Here is a 13,896-nt window from a genome sequence, read left to right as displayed (position 1 = left end):
TTCATCTGTTTTGTTTCTTAAATTCCACATATGAGTGAAATCATATGGTATTTGTCTTTCTCTGACTTTGTTTAGCATAATACACTGTAGTTCCATCCATGTGGCTGCAAATGGCAAGATTTCATTCTTTTAGATGACTGAGTGATAGGAATCAGTCTAATCTTCAGTAGGATGGTCAGGAGAGGCTTCTAGGAGGTGACACATGAGACCCATACATGTCAAGGATGAGGAATCCAGGAAGGGAGACTGAAGGAGCAAGTGTCTGAGATGAAGCACTCCTGGCTTGGTGAAGGGTCTGTAAGAAGTCCAGCTAGTTAATGGGAAGCAAACAAAGAGAATACTTAGGAATGGGGTTGGAGAACTGAGGGGCTGGTGACTGGCACAACCGACATGTGCTTTGGCTTTTACTTTGGGTAAAATGAGTGAAAAATTTCCCTTAAAAGTGGAGATCCCAGGGGCTCCTGGCTGGCTCAAATGGAAAAGCATGCAACTCTTAATCTCAGGATTGTGAGTTCGAGCTCCATGTTGGGTGTAGAGATTATTATTAAAAAAAAAATTCTTTTTTGATCTTTTAAAAAAAATGTAGAGATCCCAGATCTAAGATCTAAAATCCACTCCTAAATCTCCATATCTTAGGTTACCCTGTTTTTTCCCTAAATCCTCCATGCTCACTGCCTCCAGATTATCTCTGTAACATCAGGGCCACCGGGGGGCCTTAGTGAAGCACTTGCCTCCCATGCAAAAGTTCCAGGAGTGCCAAAACTCTCCGTAGTTACAGGTTTTCCTTATGCTTCAGTCTCTGAAATGGCACAGCACAGCACTGTTATTGATCCTATCTTCATTTAAATTTTGATGTTTTCTGGGGACGCCTGGGTGGCTCAGCGGTTGAGCGTCTGCCTTCAGTTCAGGGCGTGATCCCGGGGTCCTAGGATCAGGTCCCAAGTCGGGCTCCCCACAGGGAGCCTGCTTCTCCTTCTGCCTCTGTCTCTGCCTCTCTCTGTGTGCCTCTTATCAATCAACAAGCAAAATCTTTTTAAAAATTTGTTTTAATATCTTCATCATGGAATTTTGGCATTAGTTTTAATATTTAGAAATATTGTGTTACCCTCTCTGTCGTCTCTGCACTGGGAGCAGCTCTCCTGCTACAGCCCCTCAACCCCCGAAAATCTACGCCTGTGCAAAGTTCGTCTCCACCCCCTTCTTGGTCAGGAGCACCTCTCAGCTGCTGAGCCCATCACTGTCTGCAGTGGTGCTAAAACCACCGGAGACACTGACAGAGGAGAGCCTCAGCAGCTTGGCAGCCCCACGTCCCCTGACCTCACTTATTCCTAGCTGCAGCTTCTGAGCCAGCACCATTTCAACGGACATTGACACAGCAGCCAAGTTCATAGGGGCTGGGGCTGCCACTGTAGGGGTGGCTGGCTCTGGGGCTGGAATTGGGACTGTGTTTGGGAGCCTCATCATTGGTTATGCCAGGAATCCCTCTCTGAAGCAACAGCTCTTCTCCTACGCCATTCTGGGCTTTGCCTTCTCGGAGGCCATGGGGCTCTTTTGCCTGATGGTGGCCTTTTTCATCCTCTTTGCCATGTGAAGGAGTCGTCTCCACCTCCCATAGGTCTTTCTCCCTTGTCTGCCCTGTATGTTCCTTTTCCTATATTCCCCAGGCAGCCTGGGGAAAGTGGTTGGCTCAGGGTTTGACAGAGGGAAGACAAATACTGTATTAATAAGAAAAAAAAAAAGAAATATGTTAAATGTTATTTGATTACTTGGGCTTTTTGGCATTCTTTCTGTTAAATATCGTGTCCAACGTGTGTGCCTCATTCACTTACCTCTAGTCCCTGCTCTTATGCTCTCTCGGTTTCCCAGCGTCAGTCTAAACCAAGAATCTGTGAACAGTTTCTGTAAAGGCCAGATAGGAAATATTTCAGGCTTTTCAGGCCATATAGTCGCTGTCCCGCTCTGCCACTGGACAAAAGCAGCCACAGGTAATAAGTGCACAAGTGAGGGGAGCTGTGCTCTCACATGCTGGAGCAGGTTATGGAGAAGACATGACCTCTGACCTAGGACTGGGAGCCAGGCAGCTGGAGGCCCCTCACCACATCCCCACAGCGGGAGCCGGTTTACAAGGATGCAGCCTTGAGAGAGTATGTGTTGCTCAGACCATTTGAACAGTATATGCGACTGAACCCAGTTCAGTTCTCTAGATAAACTTCTGAGATACTGGTGGACAGGTGCAAAGATCTACTCATCTTGAAGTCTCCTATGGATGTTCCTTTGCTTATGAAACCTGCCACCTACCAATCTGAAGCAGTCTGCTCTTTTCTCCATCTCCCTGCCCTCCACAGACAGGGACAGTTTCAGATTTCCCCCAGGGAACTTCTCAGGTTGAGAACTGACACAGTAAATCTTTACGAATGGATTCAGAAATTTGAAGTGAATGTAATTTTCATATATCACAAAATACTATCCCCCCACCCCCACCCCCAATCATTTGAAATGTAAAAATCATTCTTAGCTCATGGGCCAAACAGCAGGATGGCAGTCCAGACTGGGAAGGCTTCATCTGAACTGTCGATAACCTAAGTTTCTTTCAGAAGTGCTGTTTTTCCGGACGCCTGGGTGGCTCAGTGGTTGAGCATCTGCCTTCAGCTCAGGGCATGATCCCAGGGTCCTGGGATCGAGCTCCCCACAGGGAGCCTGCTTCTCCCTCTGTGTCTCTGTCTCTCTTTCTGTGTCTCTCATGAATAAATAAAATCTTCTAAAAAAAAAAAGTGCTGAGCAGCCCCGGTGGCTCATCAGTTTAGCACTGCCTTCAGCCTAGGGCATGATCCTGGAGACCTGGGATCGAGTCCCATGTCGGGCTCCCTGCATGGAGCCTGTTTCTCCCTCTGCCTGTGTCTCTGCCTCTCTCTCTGTGTCTCTCATGAATGAATAAATAAATAAAACTAAAAAAAAAAGTGCTGTTTCTCTCTCTTTCTACAGTTGCTCAAGGACCTCCCATTCACCACGCTGAGGGCAAGCTTTCAGGGCCTCTGGGTTTGGCCCATGCTTTCCACCGGCATTCCTCCTCCACTCCTCCCCCAGATGCACATTCTGTGCAGAACCAGGCCAGTCTCCTTACTGTCCTCTAAACAAACCAGATTCATTGTTTGCTGCCTGCTTTTGATCCCGTTGCTTTTTCTCTCTGGGATCTGCCCTTCTGTCTTCGGCATCCCTTTTCTGACTCCACGGGCCACTAGTGGCTTCTGAACTCCTACTGCAGTTGACCATAATATCCCCATTTAGTTCTTCATTCTAACATATCCCTGTTTTCCTCTGGTTTACATGTGTACATGTTATGTTTCAGATGTGATTCGTTATCTTCTGTAAATAATCCTTTGGAGTGCCTCGGCCACGGCTGAGTACCGAGTAGAAGCCTGATACTCATGACGGGGCTAACTGGATCTAGTATTATGATATCTTCTCTTAAAATCAACCTCCAAATGTTCAGATGGGACTGATGACATTTTTAAGACATGCTCTCTGAATTTGGGAAGGGGTCTTCATTTTGATTGGATGTACAGATTATCTCTAAGTCTGTGATCTGTGGCATTTTTGTGCCACGTGATTTCTAGCTTGTGATCTCACTGCCTTCTGATGCACTTCCATCATACCCCCTGCTACTCCTGATTCTTCCATTTACTAAATGAAACCCTTCAGTTGAACAGAGACCTCTTTGATCATTTTCCATTAAGAGAAAAGGAAAAAGGAATAGCCGTTTATTAGACACCCACTTAAGGGGCAAGCAGTCTGCTAGGATTACAAAAGGTAAGGAATATTATTCCTCCTTTTCAATAACTCATCTGAGCCTAAGTAGTGGGAATGAAATGAAACATGCAGAGGTAACTGTAAAGGGATTTGAAGAGGTTTAATGTTACCGCTAGGACCAAGGGAGTCAGCTCTCTTCCTGCATTTGCCTCCTTTCTGTGTGCCCCTCCAGCCACCCTCACCACTACCAAACTTCCTAATATTCCTGCTGCATTGTGAGGTAACACGTAGCAGAATCTAAGACATGATGCTGTCCCAGAAAGTGTAACATTTTCTTCCTCCCAATCTTTTCTATTTCCTTTCCCCAACCTCTATACTTCTTTAAAACTGAATGGCTATTTTAAATCCACCACTAAAGTGTAATTCATACTATGATTTATCAAATTACATTTAAGGCAGCAAGTTAGAAAGGCAAATATTTAACTGTATGAGCTCTAGGACACATAACTTAGGACCTGGTATTTGCGGTAGATGGCTCTGCAAATTCTTGTTGAGTTAAACTGGCATTTGAGAAATTTCTAAATTTCTCTTTATTTATGTATTTATGAGATTCTATGTATTTATTTGATAGAGAGAAAGCACACAAGCAGGGGGAGAGGCAGAAGGAGAAACAAGACTCCCCACTGAGCAGGGAGCCCAATATGGGGCTCAATCCCAGGACCCCAAGATCACCACCTGGACCGAAGGCAGCTTAACAGACTGAGCCACTCAGGCACCCCTTTATTTAAATACAAAATAGGGACGCCTGGGTGGCTCAGTGGTTGAGCATCTGCCTTCAGCTCAGGGCATGATCCCAGGGTCCTGGGATCGAGTCCTGCATTGGGCTCCCTGCATGGAGCCTGCTTCTCCCTCTGCTTCTGTCTCTGCCTCTCTCTCTCCGTGTCTCCCATTAATAAATAAATAAAATCTTTAAACAAACAAACAAATAAATACAAAATAACCAGGTCCCACATTTGGCTGAATTCTGATACTCCTGAGTCCTGCATTCTACTTCTTAAAATGATTTCCCATGGCTTCACAGAGTTCACTTTGACAGCCTGGTCTTCCATTCATACCATGGCAAGGCTTGAATATGATTTAGGAAACCATTCTCCATACTCCCCTGTGTGTCTTTGTTTCATGCCATTACTCCTGCTTGGAGTCCTTTGCACCCATTTGTCAGGTAAAGTCTCTCACATTCTTTATGGTACTTTGCAGGAGCCACACACCCCCATGAAACTTACCTTGTCCTCTTTGGCCAAAAATGACCCTCCCATCTCTGAGTTCCTATATACTTCTGTTTACTCCCCAACCATGAAGGTTACTCTTATAATTGTTAAAGAGCAGAAATTTAAAGAGTGAATTTTAAGGATCTAATTGGCCTTATTAATTCATTTATGAATCGGTCAGAGTCCTATCTAACAAGTAGAGGGGAGTTCTGGAGGGCAAAAAGGAAAGATTTTTAACGGCAGGACAAGGAAATCATAAACAGAAAAAAAGGATTATTTGGAGTGAGGTCACCTTCTATGGGGGACAAGGGGTCTTGATTTCCACTGAGAGGTTGAGAGCACCCATGTGACAGATTACTTTATTGGTGTTGATTCGAAAATTTCTGACTGACTGGTTAAGACTACATTTCTGGGGGAGGTTGAAAGTGCAATAACTAGGTTGGGTATTAAGCACTGGTTTGGTGACTTGACCTAAGTAATGCCATTTTGGGCATGTGGGTTTTTTTTTTTTCATTAAAAAAATAATATATAGCCTTTACTATAGTTATTAGCGTACATATCTCATCGAGTCTATTAGATTTAATCATCTAGAGGCAGAAATTCCATGCAGTTTCTCAACTGGTGTCTTGTAGAAGTGGGATAGTCAGTAAATGGGAATTAAATGAATGAATGGAAAATGAATACAAAAACAATACAAGTCACCCCTCACCCTTTTAGAGAAAGGATTTTAAGTTACTTTATAAGCTACTTATACTGAATGCTTAAACAGAGAGTGATTTTTTTGTTTTTGTTTTTGTTTTGTTTTGTTTTGTTTTTTTTATTGGCGAGGAAAGAGTTTTATTTGGATGGAGCCTGAAATTTGGAAGGAAATATTTTAAAGTTCTACTTGGGAGCTGAGAAAATGAGAACAAATGTCAATCTTTCCATTTACTGCAAGTGTTACAATAAGAAAGCAAAGTCACACCATTGTATTGTCAGCTCTCCAACAACAAGAATATTTTAGTTCTTAGCATTACTCCTAAAGCAGAAGAAACTGATGAGCAAACAAAATGAGACCCCTACTTCAAACAAGTGGGCCTTAGAAGAAATAATCTCCAGCTTCTGATGTAACAGCCTACTTCTGTTGACATGGATGTGGGGGGATTTTTTTTTTTTTTAAATAGTTTCCACACCCAGCATGGAGCCCACCACAGAGCCTGAACTCAGGACCCCGAGATCAAGACCTGAGCTGAGATCAAGAGTCAGATGCTTGGGGTACCTGGGTGGCTCAGTAGTTTAGTGTCTGACATCACCTCCGGTCATGATCCCAGAATCCCTAAGATTGACCCCCATGTCAGTCTCCCAACTTGGTGGGGAGTCTACCTCTTTCTCTCCCTCTGCCTCCACCCTCCCCCTCAAATAAATAGATAAAATCGTTTTAAAAAGGTGTCAGCTGCTTAAGGGACTGAGCCACCCAAGCACCTCTGTGATAAAGATTTAAGTGAATTATGCTTTGATCACAAGGTGGGTGGCAGTGATTGTTATGTATAAATTGCTTTAGATGTTATATGGATCCTATTTCTCTCTTCCATTGGGTTGGGGGCAGCTTTCCTTGGGTTTTTCTGGAAGCAGTTTTCTGATGGAGGGTGTGAAAGTGTTTTGTGATATACTTCCAAGAAAAACTCTATGGGTATAAGAGGAACTGGGAAGAAAAGGAGGTAAAGAAGGAGACATTGAACGAAGCCCTGTGGTGGGGAATTTTTCCATAAAGAGTCTCGTAGACAATACAGGTCAAGTCTGTCTAATAGAAATGTAAGCCAAGCCACATACATAATGGTATTTTTTTGAGGTTTAATTGACATATAGCATTATATTAGTTTCAGGTGTACAACATAATGATTTGATATTTGTATATATTGTGAAATGATCACCACAATAAGTTTAATTACCATCTGTCACCATACATAGGTGCAAAATGTGTTTTGTTTTTTGTTTTTGGTATTTCACATCTATTCTTTTTTAAAATAGAAATATAATTGGCACACACATAACATTAGTTTCAGGTATATAACTTAGTGATTCCACTACATATATGTCCTTTTATTTACATTTATTTATTATTTATTTTTAAGCAGGTTCCATGCTGGGAGGCAGCTATAACTCCCAACGTGGGGCTTGAACTCATAAACCGGAGCGCAAGAGTTGCATGCCTCACAGACTGAGCCAGCCAGGCCACCCTGCAAATGTTAACCATGTAATTCGAATGCAAAACCATCGAAATTACACAGTTCATATCTTACAGCTTTTGTGCGCATGTGTATTTCATCTTTATCAGAACTGCCGAAATACTGTACAAAACTAGCTCAACCATTTTATTCCACTTCTCACGATACCTGTATGTACTATCACACTCTAATTTTGGCCTAATGATAAGGAAGTGCCGAAAATAAAATAAATTATGGCTTGCCCTGTCTTTCCTATTCTATGCCATTATTTTCAGCATAAGTAATGGGCTATTACTGAGAAGCAACAGGAGTAAGAAAGGGTGTGATAGGGTTTCTTGTTTGTGTTTCTTAGAACACAGTTGCCCTCTTTCTGTGTTGGAAGCCGAATTCTGGGTGGAACAGAAAGTGTGGCCTCTCGGAGTTGTCAGTGTCCTTCCCTACACATTTGTAGATGCAACCTGCTTACCGTATACTAGCTTTGAGTCTCATCAAACTCCCACACATTGTGAACCCTGTGGAATTCTGTGTTCATGTGCATCTCAAACTCTATGTGCACAGAGAGCAGCAAGAAAGAGCAGACCTATTGCATGCATCTCCTCTGCTCGCATGCACTCTAGTGTCCCACCAGATTTCACTCACAAAACACAAATTCAAACATAAAGTTTTTCAGAATTTCAAGAGAATGCAGCAAATCATTAGACTAAGCTCAAGGCCTTCTGAGAGGCAGAGCCCCGAGTGACAGACATCACTGGCCACACACCTACCACATACATTTGCACCAAACACCTCAAATTCCTTGCTAGTTGTGGAGAGACTGTTGCTACTTATTATCTTCTCTCCTTCTTCCTTGGTTAATAGAACCTCAATTTATTTGGGTTTATTTTTTTATTTTTTTAAGATTTATTTAATTTATTTATTTATGATAGTCACACACACACACACACACAGAGAAAGAGAGAGAGAGAGGCAGAGACATATGCAGAGGGAGAAGCAGGCCCCATGCACCAGGAGCCCGACGTGGGATTTGATCCCAGGTCTCCAGGATCGCACCCTGGGCCAAAGGCAGGCGCTAAACCACTGCGCCACCCAGGGATCCCTTATTTGGGTTTAAAGGGGGTTCAGTGGAAAACTATTTGCCAGCAGCTTGTGGTGCTACCAGAGCCTGTGAAGTGCTTTTGGTCAGTCAGATGCAATGCTGAAGTGTTGTATGGGATTTGGGGAAGCAACCCATTCCTCCTTCCAAGCTGCTTAGAATACAAGCTGTGACAGCTAGCATGCCAGCAGTCATCTTGGAACATGAGGTGGAAATTAGGTTCTCTAATGAAGCAGATAGAAGGTGCCTGAGTTCCTGAAAAATCATGGAACTGCCACATGAGTCCTTGTCTGCTTACCTCAGGGCTTTTGTGTGAGAGAAATAAATCTGTATTTAAACCATTACTCGGTAGTTAAACTATTATTAAAAATAAATAAACTATTATTATTATTAGGCAACTTTATTATATGCAGATGAAACTCATCCCAATTTACAGGTAAAGCTGCACTAATTCTCATAGGTTAACAAATTAAGTTAAACTGTGTTTCAAATACAGATCTTGGGCGGCCCTCAATTTGTTATTGGGTAACATGTTTTGAAGCCCCTGGCTTGAATGGCAACCATTTCCAGTATTAGAGGCACTTTTCCTCTTTCTTCCCAGTTCAGGGCTATGTTCTGGTGCTCTGAGATTGCTACAGTGCTACCATGCAATGTGTTAGAATGACAATTATAGTGATAATAGGATAATATAGGAGTATAAATTTTTTCTAAGTAATTTAAATACCAATATCTTGCAATGAGTATGGGAAAGAAAATCATTAAAATCCTTGTGAATGGGCAGCCTGGGTGGCTCAGTGGTTTAGCACCGCCTTCAGCCCAGGGTGTGATCCTGGAGACCCAGGATCAAGTCCCATGTCGGGCTCCCTGCATTGAGCCTGGTTCTCCCTCTGCCTGTGTCTCTGCCTCTCTCTGTGTGTGTGTCTCTCATGAATCAATGAATAAAATCTTTAAAAAATAAAATAAAATCCTTGTGAATAATTGTAAGACGACCTATACAGGAGATGTTACCATAAGTCAGCTAACCATGAAAAATGGTTGCTACCATTAAAGAAAAATTAAAGGAAAGAGATCAAGTTGACTAATACTGCCATCTAGAGCTACTAAATATCAAAACTACCATTTCTTATCTATAAGGAAACTGAAACTCAGGATTTGGGTAGGTCAGGATTTTTTGTTTTGGGGTTTTGTTTTCAAGTTGTTATTTAAATTCCAGTTAGTTAACATAATGTAGTATTAGCTTCAGGTATATAATATAGTGATTCGACAGTTCCATACAACAGCCGGTGGTCATCACGACATATGCATTCCTTAATCTCCATCACCTAATTTCACTCCTCTCCCTCACCCCCTCCCTTGTGGTGACCATCAGTCTGTTCTCTAGAGTTAAGAGTCTGTTTCTTGGTTTGCTCCTGTCTCTTTTCCCTTTGCTTGTTTGTTTTGTTTCCTAAATTCCACATAAGTGGAATCATATGCTCTTTGTCTTTCTCTGACCTATTTCACTTAGCATAGTACTCTCTAGCTCCATCCATGTTGCACAAATGGCAAGACTTCATTCTTTTTATGGCTGAGTAATATTCCATTGTGTGTGTATGCACATCTTCCTTATCCATTTGTCAGTCAATGGACACTTGGACTGCATCCGTAATTTGCCTATTGTTGATAATGCTGCTATAAACATCAAGGTGCATGTATCCCTCTGAATTAGGTGGTAGGTCGTTAGGAAATGTTATTTTTTCCCCTTTCTCATTTTCTTGTCTTCCAGAAATCACTGCTTGGGAAAAATTAGTAAAAAGAAAAATTAGGGAGTGCCTGGGTGGCTCAATCAGCTCAGGTCATGATCTGAGTCCTGGGATGGAGTCCCTCATTGGGCTCTCTGCTCAGTGGGGAGTCTGCTTCTTTCTCTCTCCCTCTGCCCCTCCCCCTACTCATGCTTGCATGCTCTCTCAAATAAATAAATAAAATCTTTTTAAAAAATAGGCTATTGGTATGAGATATTAGGTATGAAAAATGTTGAAAGATTGACTTTTTCAAGATTTATTTATTTATTTATTTATTTATTTATTTATTTATTTAAAGATCTTATTTATCTGTTCATGAGCATCACAGAGAGAGAGGCAGAGAGAGAAGCAGACACCCTGCAAGGAGCCCAATGCAGGACTCGATCCCAGGACCCTGGGATCATGCTAAGCCAAAGGCAGAAGCTCAACTACTGAGCCACCCAGGCACTCTCAAAGATTGATTTTAAAGGTATGATGACAGTGGATTCTTACTGTTTTTCTGCCTTTTTACTTGACTGTTCTCTGAGAAAGGGAAGCTCATGAGACACAATTGCATGGTGGAAGGAAAAACCATGTGCTATTCTACTCACCTATCTGTAATTTGAAACAAATCAAACACTCTGAGCCTAAGGTCTTTGTGAAATATGAACAGTATTCTCTCTCATGCCTATTCATTCCATGCTTATGAGGACACATGAGGTAAAATAGTTGGAAGGATTTTGTAAAGTATAAAGTAAATACTAATACGAGTGATAATTAATATCTTTTGTGGGGCGCCTGGGTGGTAGAGTTGGTTAAGTGCCCACCTCTCGGTTTCAGCTTAGGTCATGATCCCAGGATCTTGGGATCAAGCCCCCAGACTTCCAAGTGGGGAGTCTGCTTAGGACTCTCTCCCTCTGTCCCTCCCCCATCCCACCTCCACCTCAGCCCCACATGCTTGCATACTCTCTCAAATAAATAAATCTTTTAAAAAATTAACTTCTCTCTCTCTAAAAAAAAGAAATACTTAAAATGAGGACTCAGGGCCTTTTTTTTTTTTTTTTTTTTTTTGGCTTTATTTATTTGTGAGAGACGAGAGACAGAGAGAGAGGCAGAGACACAGGCAGAGGGAGAAGCCAGCTCCATGCAGGGAGCCTGATGCAGGACTCAATCCCCACAACCAGGATCACACCCTGAGCTGAAGCCAGACTCCCAAGCACTGAGCCACCCAGGCCTCCCCGAGGGCTGTCTTATGCTGATGATACCAAACTCTTATAATTTGTGCCTGAGGAAAATGATAAATACTTAGGAAATTACTATTCAGAAAAAGGTTAGATACAGTGCATACTGAAATGGAACCAAAAGTCTGAATATTCATTTCTCACCACTCATGAACCCTTCTGTCCAATACATATTTATTAGCATCTACCATGTGCCAGGAACTCTTGAGCTAGAAAAACACTTATCATTATTGTTAGAGAACTTAAAATGTAGTAGTCAGGAGAGTGGAACTGCAAGCATATAAGTAGATGCTGCAATAGGGCAGCCTGGGTGGCCCAGCAGTTTGGCGCCACCACCTTCGGCCCAGGGTGTGATCCTGGAGACCTGGGATCAAGTCCCACATCGGGCTCCCTGCATGGAGTCTGCTTCTCTCTCTGCCTGTGTCTCTGCTTCTCTCTCTCTCTCTCTCTGTCATGAATAAATAAATAAAAGCTTTTTAAAAATCTTTAAAAAAAGTAGATGCTGTAATAATACAAAGAAAATAGTAATGCCAATGATAGTTAACATTGACTTAGTCACCAATGACCTCAATTTTGCCAAAGCTAAAGATTAACACTCAATCCATCTTGTTCAAAAGGCAACGGGCAGAGGTGATCATTCCCTCGTTCTTCACTAGCTTAGTGCACACCCCATGTTCCTGGTTTTCTCCTAGGATCAGTCCCCTGCGACATGCTAGCCACATGCACCTCCCACTGAGTGATCTCATTCAACCACCTGATGACTGACTTCTCACTTCTACACTGAGGACTCCCAATTTTATGATTCCACCTTGACTTTTCTGCACAACTCCAAAATGGTTGATCTTACCACCCTTTCTATAAGAAACATCTTTCAGTTATTACCAGACTGGATTCCTGATCTATCAGCCCCAAAACGAAGCCTTCCGCAGGGTTCTACATCCCAGGAAAGAGAACAACTGTTCACCCATTTGCTCAGGCCAACCTTGGAATAATCCTAATCCTTTTCTTTCTTTCTTTCCTCCTATTTCCATTTTTTTTAAGATTTTATTTATTTATTCATGAGACACACACACAGAGAGAGAGAGAGAGAGAGAGAGAGGCAGAGACACAGGCAGAGGGAGAAGCAGGCTCCACGCAGGGAGCCCGACGTGGGACTGGATCCCAGGTCTCCAGGATCATGCCCTGAGCCAAAGGCAGATGCCCAACCGCTGAGGCACCCAGGGATCCCCTCTTTCCTCCTATTTCCAGATCATCAGCAAATCCGTGGACTCTTTCAAAAATGTCCTGAATGTGATTATTTGTTCTCTCCTGCCTTCTAGGGTATTGCCGTAGTCCAAAGGTCATCCTTCAGAAGTGGTCTCCCACAGCAGCCTCTCCTAACTGGCTTTTCTTGTACCATTTTTATTCTATTATATTCCACACAGCAGCCAGAATGAATCTGCTAAGACTGAAGCCAGATCATGTCACTTCTCTGTTCAAAAGCTTCCAACTGCTCTCCTCTGCCCTCCGCAGATACAAGGCTGACACACTCCCTCATTTTCTATGTGCCCTAGGCTCTCTGCACAAATATCACTTCATCAGAGAAGTGTCCCCTGAAGTCTTATTAAAAAAATAGAAGTTCCGGGGTGCCTGAGTGGTGCAGTCAGTTAAGCATCTGCCTTGGGCTCAGGTCATGTCTATCCAGGATGGAGCCCACCATCAGGTTCCCTGCTCAGGGGGCAGCCTGCTTCCCCCCTGTCCGCATGTCCCTCCCCCTGCTTGGGCTCTCCTCTTTCAAATAAATACACACATACATAGAAATAAATAAATAAACAAAGATACAAGTTCCTTCTACCTCCATCCTCTATTACTTTGTTACTTTTCTCAGCGTTGCCACTGACATTATACTAAGTATTTACCTTTTTTTTTTTAAGATTTTATTTATTTATTCATGAGAGACAGAGAGAGAGAGAGGCAGAGACACAGGCAGAGGGAGAAGCAGGCTCCATGCAGGGAGCCCCATGTGGGACTGGATCCCAGGACTCTGGGATCGCGCCGTGAGCCGAAGGCAGACGCCCAACCACTGAGCCACTCAGGTGTCCCGGTATTTACCTCTTTATAAACAGGAGAATGTCAGCACCCTGAGGATTTTGCAACTCCAGCGCCAAAAACAGCCTAGAAAAGGGTGGATGCTCAGATGCTTTTATTTTTTTTTTTAAGATTTTATTTATTTATTCATGACAGAGAAAGAGAGAGAGGCAGAGACACAGGCAGAGGGAGAAGCAGGCTCCACGCAGTCAGGATCACACCGCGGGCTGAAGGCAGCGCTAACCGCTGAGCCACCCGGACTGCCCTCGGATGCTTTGCTTAAGCGCCCTAAGCATCATTCTAGCATTATGCATTATCTGTTGAATTGCCCTGACATTAGGTTTGCTGCGTTGCTGTCCACATTTCACTGACGAGGTGGCTGCAGCACAGCCTGGTTAGGTAAGCTGCCCAAAGTCCCACAGCTCGTGCGTAAGCTGCTTAGCCGGGAAGGAAGTAAACCCCGGGACTCCGCTGCCGAGCAGTGGGCGCTCACGTCCGAGCCCCGAAGGCCATTGGCCG

General features: G+C 43.2%; 1 pseudogene; it reads left to right on the top strand.

The window, feature by feature from the left end:
* The first annotated feature begins 1,084 nt into the window (after window positions 1-1,084).
* LOC106558118 lies at window positions 1,085-1,762 on the top strand (annotated as a pseudogene).
* The last annotated feature ends 12,134 nt before the right edge of the window (window positions 1,763-13,896 follow it).

Source organism: Canis lupus, chromosome 32 (assembly GCF_011100685.1).
Source record: "Canis lupus familiaris isolate Mischka breed German Shepherd chromosome 32, alternate assembly UU_Cfam_GSD_1.0, whole genome shotgun sequence".
In the NCBI taxonomy this organism is placed as follows: Eukaryota; Metazoa; Chordata; class Mammalia; order Carnivora; family Canidae; genus Canis; species Canis lupus.
The sequence above is the reverse complement of the archived record's forward strand: the minus strand, read 5'-3'. Positions and strand labels throughout refer to the sequence as shown.